This window comes from Macadamia integrifolia, chromosome 8, assembly GCF_013358625.1.
Source record: "Macadamia integrifolia cultivar HAES 741 chromosome 8, SCU_Mint_v3, whole genome shotgun sequence".
NCBI lineage: Eukaryota > Viridiplantae > Streptophyta > Magnoliopsida > Proteales > Proteaceae > Macadamia > Macadamia integrifolia.
Genome location: NC_056564.1, coordinates 34,852,775 through 34,862,592, shown reverse-complemented (window position 1 = coordinate 34,862,592; position 9,818 = coordinate 34,852,775). Strand labels below are relative to the sequence as shown.

Genomic DNA, 9,818 nt, shown 5'->3' with positions numbered 1-9,818 from the left:
ACATTCATTTAATTGTATCTAGTCTAGTCATGCCATCATGAAAATGCTATGTAGATTAGTCATCCTCACATTGTTATGCATGTGTGCTATGTTTACTTTCTAAATGCCAAGTGATGAGATGCTTATGTGATGAATGTTGACATCATTGTGCATAATGCATTAATAGACTAGATGCAGTAGTCGGCTTGGAAACGAGTGCATTGGTGGCCCGTGGTATGGGACGCAGTGGCACTATGCAATCGTACTATTATCATATAAGAGCATGCGGTTTAGGATTTTCACCGTCCCGTGCTACGACCCTTCCCAACAGGGGTTAAGGTGTTGGGTTACCATTTGGGGGGAAGCAGTGGTCGCGGTTGTAGGGTCACTGTGGCGGTTAGATATAACGCCCGGCGGGTCATTAGGACAGTCGACAACCCCAGTGGTATATTCAAGATGCCCAATCGTACTGCTTTTAAATTGCTAGAGTCAGCACCTTTAATTTCAGTCATTTACATTTCTGTTGAGAGCCGGTGGTCGGCATGTTTTTACTTTTCCAATTACTCACGGTGGGCCTTCTCCGACAACCCTATGGGGGTATCACGGGATGGAGTTCGGGCTCGTACCCAGAGTATACGCACACTATGGCTGTAGTAGCACTAAACCAAAGACTTAGTAATGTTGCTTAGGTGGATGTGATTTAAAATGTATTGCATGGCATGTAGTGCATATGATTGTGTTTTGATGTGTGGACTGCTGTGTGGTCCATCTTTTCACTTGCTGAGCTAGTGAGCTCATCCCACGGGTACCCCCTTTTTAGATGATTTTGCAGGTCATACATCTGAGGAGCACGGGGTGGGTCCCACAGTCGAGTTCCCCGAAGAGGACTAGTGGGCCCCTGAGGAGTTAGGGCACCGCATTGACTGCTCGTGCGAGAGTTGTGCTGCGGGACCGCAGTTCTGATGCCTAGCTGTGCTCCACTTCTGAGGCCGAGCTGAGATCTACCATGTGATGCCGAGCTGGGCTCAACCCTTGATGCCGAGCTGAGCTCTAGCCTTTGATGCCGAGCTGAGCTGTGTACTCTAATTATTTTGATGGTTTCATTTATGTACTTGATATGTGAATTGTACTTTTATTGTGTAAATATCATGCCCTCGGGCCCACATGTATATAACTATTGTATCACAATTCGGGTATCAAGTATTATGGGAACATTCACAGGTAAACCTAGTCTTCCGCTGATCTGATGAGCTTATATTAGTTGTGTGTATGCTGTGGTGGAATACAGTATCAGATGATCCTGGCAGGTTTGAGTTAACCGGTGTTAACCCAGTCACTGGCCAGGTTCAGTGTGAACGGGGCGTGACATATATTGAGGTTGAACTGATTTGAACCCAACTTCTTATCATGAGCTCTAATGATGATATCAGTTTAAGGCCCCGCATTGGTAGGCCCAATTGAGCGTGATCAGTTAGGTTTGACATCAGTCCAATCCGTTTAATAAATATGCCAAGCTCAAGCCCAACCTAAGTATAAACACTAGTTTCTGGTGCAAGAGGTGCAATGGGTGTCATTGCCTAACATGTTTAAAGCCTATTTAGAGTCTCTTTATTCAGCCTGATAAGTTTAAAGCTTGTTAATAGCATGATTAGAACTCATTTACTCAATCCAACACATTTAAAGCCCATTTAACCCAATTATTGGTAGCCCAATTAAAGACCGTTGTTTCACCAATTGTATATAAATGGGACCATGCCTAGTCTATGAGCCCTGAATACTTAAACTAGGGTGTCAATTTCAGACTTGGCCCTATTAATAAACGTGTCGTGCTCAAGCCTAACCCATTTATACAGTCATTCCTAGTGCATGGTGTAAGCCTAATGGTCGACTGGCCGGCCATTCTATCTACAAGCTCGACTCAGCCCAACCGTTTATAAGGTATATATTGATTTTCTTTTAACGGGAGATAGAATATGATATATATTGATATTTTTATCAACTATGGAATATAATTAAGTGTAATTTTTTTTTTTTTTGATGGTTAAATAAATATATTAAAATTTTGAAAGTCTAAGACAATTAAAGTCCATTTACAACCATATTTAAGGTTTAATGCTGCACTAACCCATTTAAGGCCCGTTTAATAGAAACCCAGAACCCAATTGAGCCCGAGTCATTATATAAACACGTAGATCAAGGTGCAAGAAAATATGTTCGTCAGGCCAGCTTGGCCTGCCAAGACCAACCAAGCCTGACCAGTTGACACCCTTGACTTAAACGGATAATGTGCGGTCCTAAAGTGGAAAAGTCCAATTAGCCCCACTGATTGACACTCCTACAATCCAAGATGGAAAATCTCAACCAAATGGTAGCCAATTTAGCCAGCCTTGTCCAAACTAAAATCAATTAGGGCTAACATATTGAAAACCAGGATCAGACCCGACCTGTAAATCGAGAAATAGTCCTAAGATAGCCCTAGAAGAAGATATTGTGATCAACTCAAATTCAGATTTCAATGAACTATACACATTGGAGCTGAACCTCAATCCAAATTGTTGCTTGTATTTCTCAGGAGACCCTTGCCTTGGAAATTTGAATTTCTGTAAGTTCGAATAAAGATTGTTTGATTGGATCGGTGTTAAAGGCCGTTTTCACCATGTGGTGAAGAAGCTTTAGGTGGGTTTTAAAAGAATTTGATATGAACTCACTCGTTGACAAACAACACCCAATCCGAAACTTTAACAATCAGAAGGAGATCTAGCGGGTAGAACCAAAATTGGATGAAAAGACTGAGGCTGCAGTTTGGTAATGTTTTAGAAAAATATTTTTGGAATTTTTTTATTGTATGGGAATGAAAAATGGAATAAAGTGTTTGGTGCATTCATGATGTGTTTCGTCTTTTAAAAGGTAAAAACGAGAAATGATGGAATAATAAAAGGTAGTTCTGTCATTCCAATTTCGTTTAAAAAAAAAAAAAGGTATTTTGACACATAAGCTGAAATTTTTGTTTTTGACACCAAACGCAGCCTAAAGGATTAATACGAGTCTAAGGCCCTCTTTGGTATCATTTTTCTTTTTGATTTTTATTTATTTAACAAAAATCATTAATGAAAATCATTTTTTATCAAAACATAAAAACGGTTTGATAACTACTTGACAAAAAATGGTTTTTTGTGAGAAATAGTTTGGTATCTCTATGTGCAAAATATTTTTTTAAATAAATGGGTGAAGAAATTCTCTTCATCCATCTTTCTCATAACTCTCTTTCTCCACATTGGACTGAAAAAGAGGGGGCAAGGGGTTTGGATTTCTGATTACAAAGCAAATGACTACTTTACCCCTCTATATTGAGCCTTTAAGCATATGCTCATTAAAGTCTAGCGCAAAAATAACTGAAAATCATTTTTAGCCAAAACACATAAATGACTCTTTATCTCTTTTTGGTTTTTGTGTTTTATCAATTTTTTTTAAATAGAAACAAGTTTCATAAATGATACTAAATGCAGTCAAAACCATTTTTGTGAACAAAAATCAAAAAGAAAAATAATACCAAAAAGGGCCTAAATTGTTTGCAACGAGTGGTGAGGTATAGTGGATATCTAATAGTTGAGAGAGTCCGATCATACACCTAAGCTGTTGGATGTTTATTGTATCTCACTGCTTCACTGTAGACGATTTTTATACACCAAATATGAGAGGGTGCTGATGAGAGTCTTTTCCTCTATCAAAATTGGAATGATTGCTACACCCTTCTTGCAAAAAAAAAAAAAAGGAATAATTTACCTTGAGTTTATAAAATCTCTTCTATGTTTAGTATTTTCTTCTATGTTTAGTATTTTAAAAAATATCCTTTAAAATTTCATTTTTTTGACTCATGTAGAGATTGTAGCAGCTAAGGCAGCAGCCAAAATGTCTCCGTCACTTAGGTTTAAAATGGAAAGTATTGACTTGACAACAATCCGTAGATCCAGTGCACTATGCACTGGTTGCAGCTAGGGGTGCAGGTTTAGCCCTGACAACCCAAAGCCACCCTTGGCCCGCCCTGATCCTAAACAAGTACCGACCCTAAAATTTTGGCCTTGAGGGCGGGCCCGATCCTGAAATTTCTGACCCTGAGTCAAGGTCAAGGAGGGTAAGGTTGATGTCTTTGGCCCGCCCAGCTTACCTTGAACCTGGCCCTGATTTTTTACCCTGAGTTTAGGCCTTGGTTTTTGTCTCTGATGTTGATTTTGGTTTTTTTTTTTGTTTTCTTAGGATGTTCTCCTCTTTGTTTAACATAACAAGGATTTTGAGATCTTTGAATTGTTTGTCTTATTAGGATGATCTTTTATTTATCATGAGAAATAATTGAAATTTTTTGGATTATTTGCTTTCTTAAGATGATCTCCTCTTTGTTTACCATAATAGTTAGAGTTATTTATATTGTTTGAATGTTTGCTTTAGGATGTTCTCCTCATGACAAGTAATTTGTGACTTTGCGTTTTTTTATCTCCTATTTATTATGAATATTTTTTATATTTTAGTTATTTCATATTTCGCATGGTCAGGGTATACTTGGCCCTTGATGGCAAACCAAGGTCAAGGTCAAGACCAAACAGGGTCATCTAGGCCCAACCCTTAAAAATCAGGATCAATTAAGGAGGGTAAGGGTTGGGGCTGAACCTTGAAGGATTGGGCCTGAGTTGAAGTTTTGCTACCTTTAGTGAGTGTCAGGACTGGTTTGGGCCCAGTTAAGGGGACATAGGGTTGGGCTAGGGTTCTAAGAAGCCCGGCCCAACCCGGCCCTGTTGCACCCCTAGTTGCGGCCTTTGCTTGCAGAGCATGTGCTAGGAATGAAGAATAAAGGTCTAAGGATCAACTCCTGTCACATGCATCCCCTCCCCTCTAGCGTGTGTGAGTAAAGTCTCCTCCTACTGTTTCTTAGGATGTAATAACAAAAAAAAAAAGTGAAGACTTGACAATTATCCTAGTACATTTGTACAAGGGCACGAATCTTAATGGGTAAAAAGCAGAACGACTCTAAACCTGAACTCAAGGTTTTGAGCATTACCAAATGATGAAATGTTTGCTGGTGCAGCCAAACATGTGGATATGATTTGACCAAACATGCTTCTGCTAATTAATTGAAATTATCCCAAAAATATTATGTATTAATCCGTACATCTCAAAGTATGACTTTTGAGTCACGTACCCCCATTAGTTGGGCAATGGGATTCTATTATGAGCCGGCAGTGTGGCGATACTCCTGCCCAGAGGTCAAACTGTTTGTACCTTGCAAATCATAACCTGACCGGTTTAATGCGCTCTGTCTCGTTTCCCGTCTCCCTCTCCTTCTCCAACATCACAGTTTCAAGGTACTCTCTCTCTCTCTCTCTACACGAACACACATGCACTCACAGATTTAAGCAAGCAAACAATTATCATATTCATTTGCCTATTTTGAATTTCTGAATAAGCACTGTTTTCTTTACTTGAAAATCAATTGATTTTTGTTGTTTGATGAATTGCTCTTAGAATTTAGGGTGTAATTCCAAAGTTACATTGAGCTGATGGAAGCCCATTGCTGATAGATTATTTCTTTATCCTGTTTCCATCAAAATTTCTCCAGTAACTAGGGAATTCATCATGAAGAGATCACAAATTCAAGACTCAAAGGTTGCATTTGGTATAGTGCGATATGATTGAATATAGAAATGAAATGGATACGTACAGTAACTAACACACTCTTGCTGATCTTACTGGGATCATTTATAGCTTGGTTTAAGGGGAAAATTCTGACTGAAATACTTGCTAATTAATAGTTTACCTGAATCGAATTCTTTGTACAAGGTTTGTTAAGGAAGTGAATGAATCAAGAAATTTTTTTTCATTAACTTGGGAATGAAAGATGGGTTGTTGAGTAGCACTTGATTGCAATCATAGTTTGTTATTATGAAGATTCCATGGGATAACATGCTGATAGATAGTTTGTCTTTCACTTGTTATAGGGATTACTGATTCCAGTGTGTTGTACAAGGTTTCATTTGTAATAGTTGTTGGAGTTTTGGAAATTTCGCAACTGAATTAGAGAAAAATAATGGATTTTCTCTCTAGTTCCAGCTCATCTTAATTGGGTTTTGGTCGGGTTTTCAGTGGAGATATACTATTAAAATGATGTGTTTTCTCCCCTCTTTCTTTCATTTGTTCCTTAGTTGCTAGACTCAATAGTAAACCTAGACCTTGCTGTAATTTCTTATGAATTCAATGGTTAATATGAAAAATCTGTCGAGAGAACAACTGCCTAGTGTTGGTGTACGATGTCTTGTATTCCGTCACAGTTTAATCCAGGGAGTACTAATGCAGCGCCTTGACAGGTAGGACGGCGGTCCTGCTAGCTGGTTAGCAGGCCATGGGGGTTGCAAGGGGGCGGGAGGCCCCCCTGCATAGTGGGGGTGTAGGGGGGCGTAGCCCCCCGCTCGAATTTTTTATTTGAGGGCAGTTGTGTACTTTTCGGATTAGAGTTTTTCGCTATATATTTGTAGTGAGGGTTTCTTTCTCTGTAATGTAAGTAATACTGAGTGTGTGATGGACGAACATTGTAACCCTATTCTCAATTGATAATGAAGCAGGATCTCATCTCACCGAGGACATAGGCAATCTTGCCAAACCTCGTAAATCTGTGTGCATTGTTTCTTCTTGTTTTTCCATTATCTTCTACATCGTTTTAGGGTTACGTTTCAACACCTAGTGCAGTTAGTGAGCTGTGGCGGGCAAAAAATCCCTTGCTCACTATGAGGTCTTGAGTTTGAGCCTCCTAGCTGTTATATACTTGCCCTCCCTTGTCCCTACCATAAGCTAGTTAAATTTGTTTGAGAAGCAGAACAAAGTTGGGTTGGTAATCATGAAAGACAGCCTGTCCATTGTTTTATGATTCTAGATTCAGCCACAAAGGGATAGAATCTTGAAGAGGAAAGAACCAAGCTCTTTCCAATTCATCACCCAAGGGGTTTGACTTTTTTCAGTTACAAAAACTGCTTGCACAAAGAGCATCTTTATCTGCTAATAAAGTTTCATCTGAGATGAAGTCATTCTATTTTCTCAAAATTTGCAGATTCACAAGGGGCATGGCTCAGTTACATGGTAACAACGCTGGAGAGAAGCTAATCCAAATTGATGTGAGTTCAGACACAGTTTGTCCATGGTGTTTCGTTGGAAAGAGAAATCTAGACAAAGCCATGGATACATCAAAAGACAAATTTGATTTTGAGGTTCGTTCTGTGTCTTTAAATTTTTATCCTTTTTAACATTTTGAATGAAGTTAGTTGAAATCAGTCTAAAAAATTTGCAGGTTAGATGGCACCCATTTGTTCTTAACCCTTCTGCTCCTAAAGAAGGCGTTAACAAGAGAGAATTCTACCAAAAAAGACTTGGGCCCCAGAGTGAAAAAGTCTTAGCTCAGATGACACAGGTTTCTTTCTCGTACCATTTGGTCAACCATAGAATAGCACCTGCATATTTGGTGTGGCACTGTGGTTATTATATATAACCATCAAGTCTTGCAGGTATTCAGAGGCCTTGGGCTTGAGTGTGACACTTCTGGGCGTACGTAAGCATGGAAAATGATGTATTTCTTGATCATTTCATATTGAAGAGGATGAGCTCTTTCAGGGTTTCTTACTTTTTTGTTGGGGAAGTGGGTGGGTTTATGTGGACAGGTTATGAAGGCTCCCTAACCATAGTCGAATATATGCAGGGGGAATACTCTTGACAGTCTTAGGCTCATCACATTTGCTGGCCATCAGGGCTTTGATAAGCAGCATGCTCTTGTGGAAGAGTTGTGTCTCGGATATTTCTCACAGGGAAAGTACATCAGTGATTGGTAAGCATACTTTTCTCTTTGTATATAATTTGGCATAATTCTATTTCTTCAAGGTATGTTTCTTTAGATATAGGACTGTATATCCCTGTGCAATATTAGAGATCCATATGAATTTCTAAACTATTTGTTTCAATGTCGCCATAACTTCAGCAATCTGATCGAGATTCAAGAAGAAACAAACTCTAAACAGCCTTCTTCACACTATAGCAATCTTAACAATGTATCAAGCCTCCTTGAATAAATATTAAATCCATCAACCCTAGGCCCAGGAGCCTTGATGGATTTTATTGTTGTTGATACCTTGAAAGACTTCATCTTCTGGCCATGTAATTGACATCCTGCTCTGCTATTCAGAACTTAATATTTATCAATCAGACCATCTGAAACTCCCCCCTCCCCACGCCGAATGACCATTTTCCAGACATAGTCTCTCACTAGAATAACTCTCAGCTTCACCCTTAATATGCTTCACATCGGTTAGAACAGAAACCCTCTCTCCATGATTATGAGTAAAATTCTATCTAGCTTTCTAAGTTTAATAAAAATAATCATACTAGTCACCAAGCTGCAGCCATCGACTCTCAGATTTTTGCTTGTAGAGAACACTCCTTTTGTACCAGCCAAACGATCAAGAAGTCCCTTCTCCCTTCTTGCAAGGTTTATGTTGAGCTATCAGACCTTATACAGCGTTAGCAAAACCCATAGCTCATCCCTACACTGCTGGGTGCTATCAAAGTTCAAAGATTTTTTTCGCCTCCGAAAGCTTTTGTGCTTATCCTCTTAGCGAAAGTCAATATTGGATTCTATTTTCTTGGAGATGATAACTGTTCAATACCTTGACCTTCCGAAACATTGGTGATTATCTGAATATTTGGAATTTGAATGCAGGGGATTTCTTTTATAGGCTGCTGAGAAGGCCGGAGTGAAGGGAGCAGCAAAGTTTCTTGAAGACCTGAATAATGGAGTCAAGGAGGTGCTTTGTGCAACTACATTTACCAAACATCCTATTCAATATATTTATTTTAGTTTGGTTTTCTCCAATATGGTTGTTTTGGCTGAACTTGTGACTCCATATGATTCAATGAAGGTCAATGAAGAACCGGGAAAATACTCAGCACACATAACAGGGGTCCCATGTTATGTGGTGGGTTTATCTTTTCTATTGTGTTTGCTAACTAAATTTTTTCATATGGATTCCATGAAGTGTTTCATTTTCTGACAAAAGTATTGACAGATTAATGGAAAATTGAAGTTGAATGGTAGCTAGCAACCTGAGGCCTTCCTGAGAGCTTTTGAAACGGCAGCATCTGACGTTTTCTAGCCTGTGTAATTCTTTTTCTTATGGTAATTCTCCAAGGAGAGCAGTGCTTTTCTCACACTCAGAAAAAAATTGTTTGTTACCTTTTGAAATAAAAATAAATAAATAAATTGTTTGTTGACACACATTTCATCTATAAATTACCCCTCTAAAACATAAAAGGTATATCTGCAACAATTGACAAGTTGAAAATTACAGAAATGCTTTCCTGTTATTCTCATAGCAAAATTAGTAGCTTTCTATTATTGTATTAGTTTAATTAATAACTTCCTAGTATTCTCTTTATTAAACTAGTAGCTTCCTAATCCCATTGATCCATATTTAATTCACTTGTTTTGTCTTTGGCTTATAAATGTAACCCATCAATGGCATTAGAGAATCAGATTTAATGAAGTAAATAAAGTTGTTCCTTAGAGTATGGAACTCCACAGGAGTCTCTACTTTGCAAGTTCGAATCTCTTTTTCTTCTTGTTCGATTAATCAAATCCTTGTCACGGAGGCAACGTAATTTCGACTCCCCCAATCCCAAGTGTCAATTAAGGCTGCATTACTTGGTATTAGAGCCAGGTTTTGTGAGAGCGATAGACTGTCATGCCGCCTCAGTGAACTCGTCATACAGCTCCCGTTGAGCTTATCAATGCAAGAGAATAAAACTTGTGTCTT

The 9,818-nt window shown here is 38.7% G+C and overlaps 1 pseudogene; it reads left to right on the top strand.

Annotated features, from left to right (window-relative positions):
- Positions 1–5,277: 5,277 nt before the first annotated feature.
- LOC122085673 lies at positions 5,278–9,193 on the top strand (annotated as a pseudogene).
- Positions 9,194–9,818: the final 625 nt, after the last annotated feature.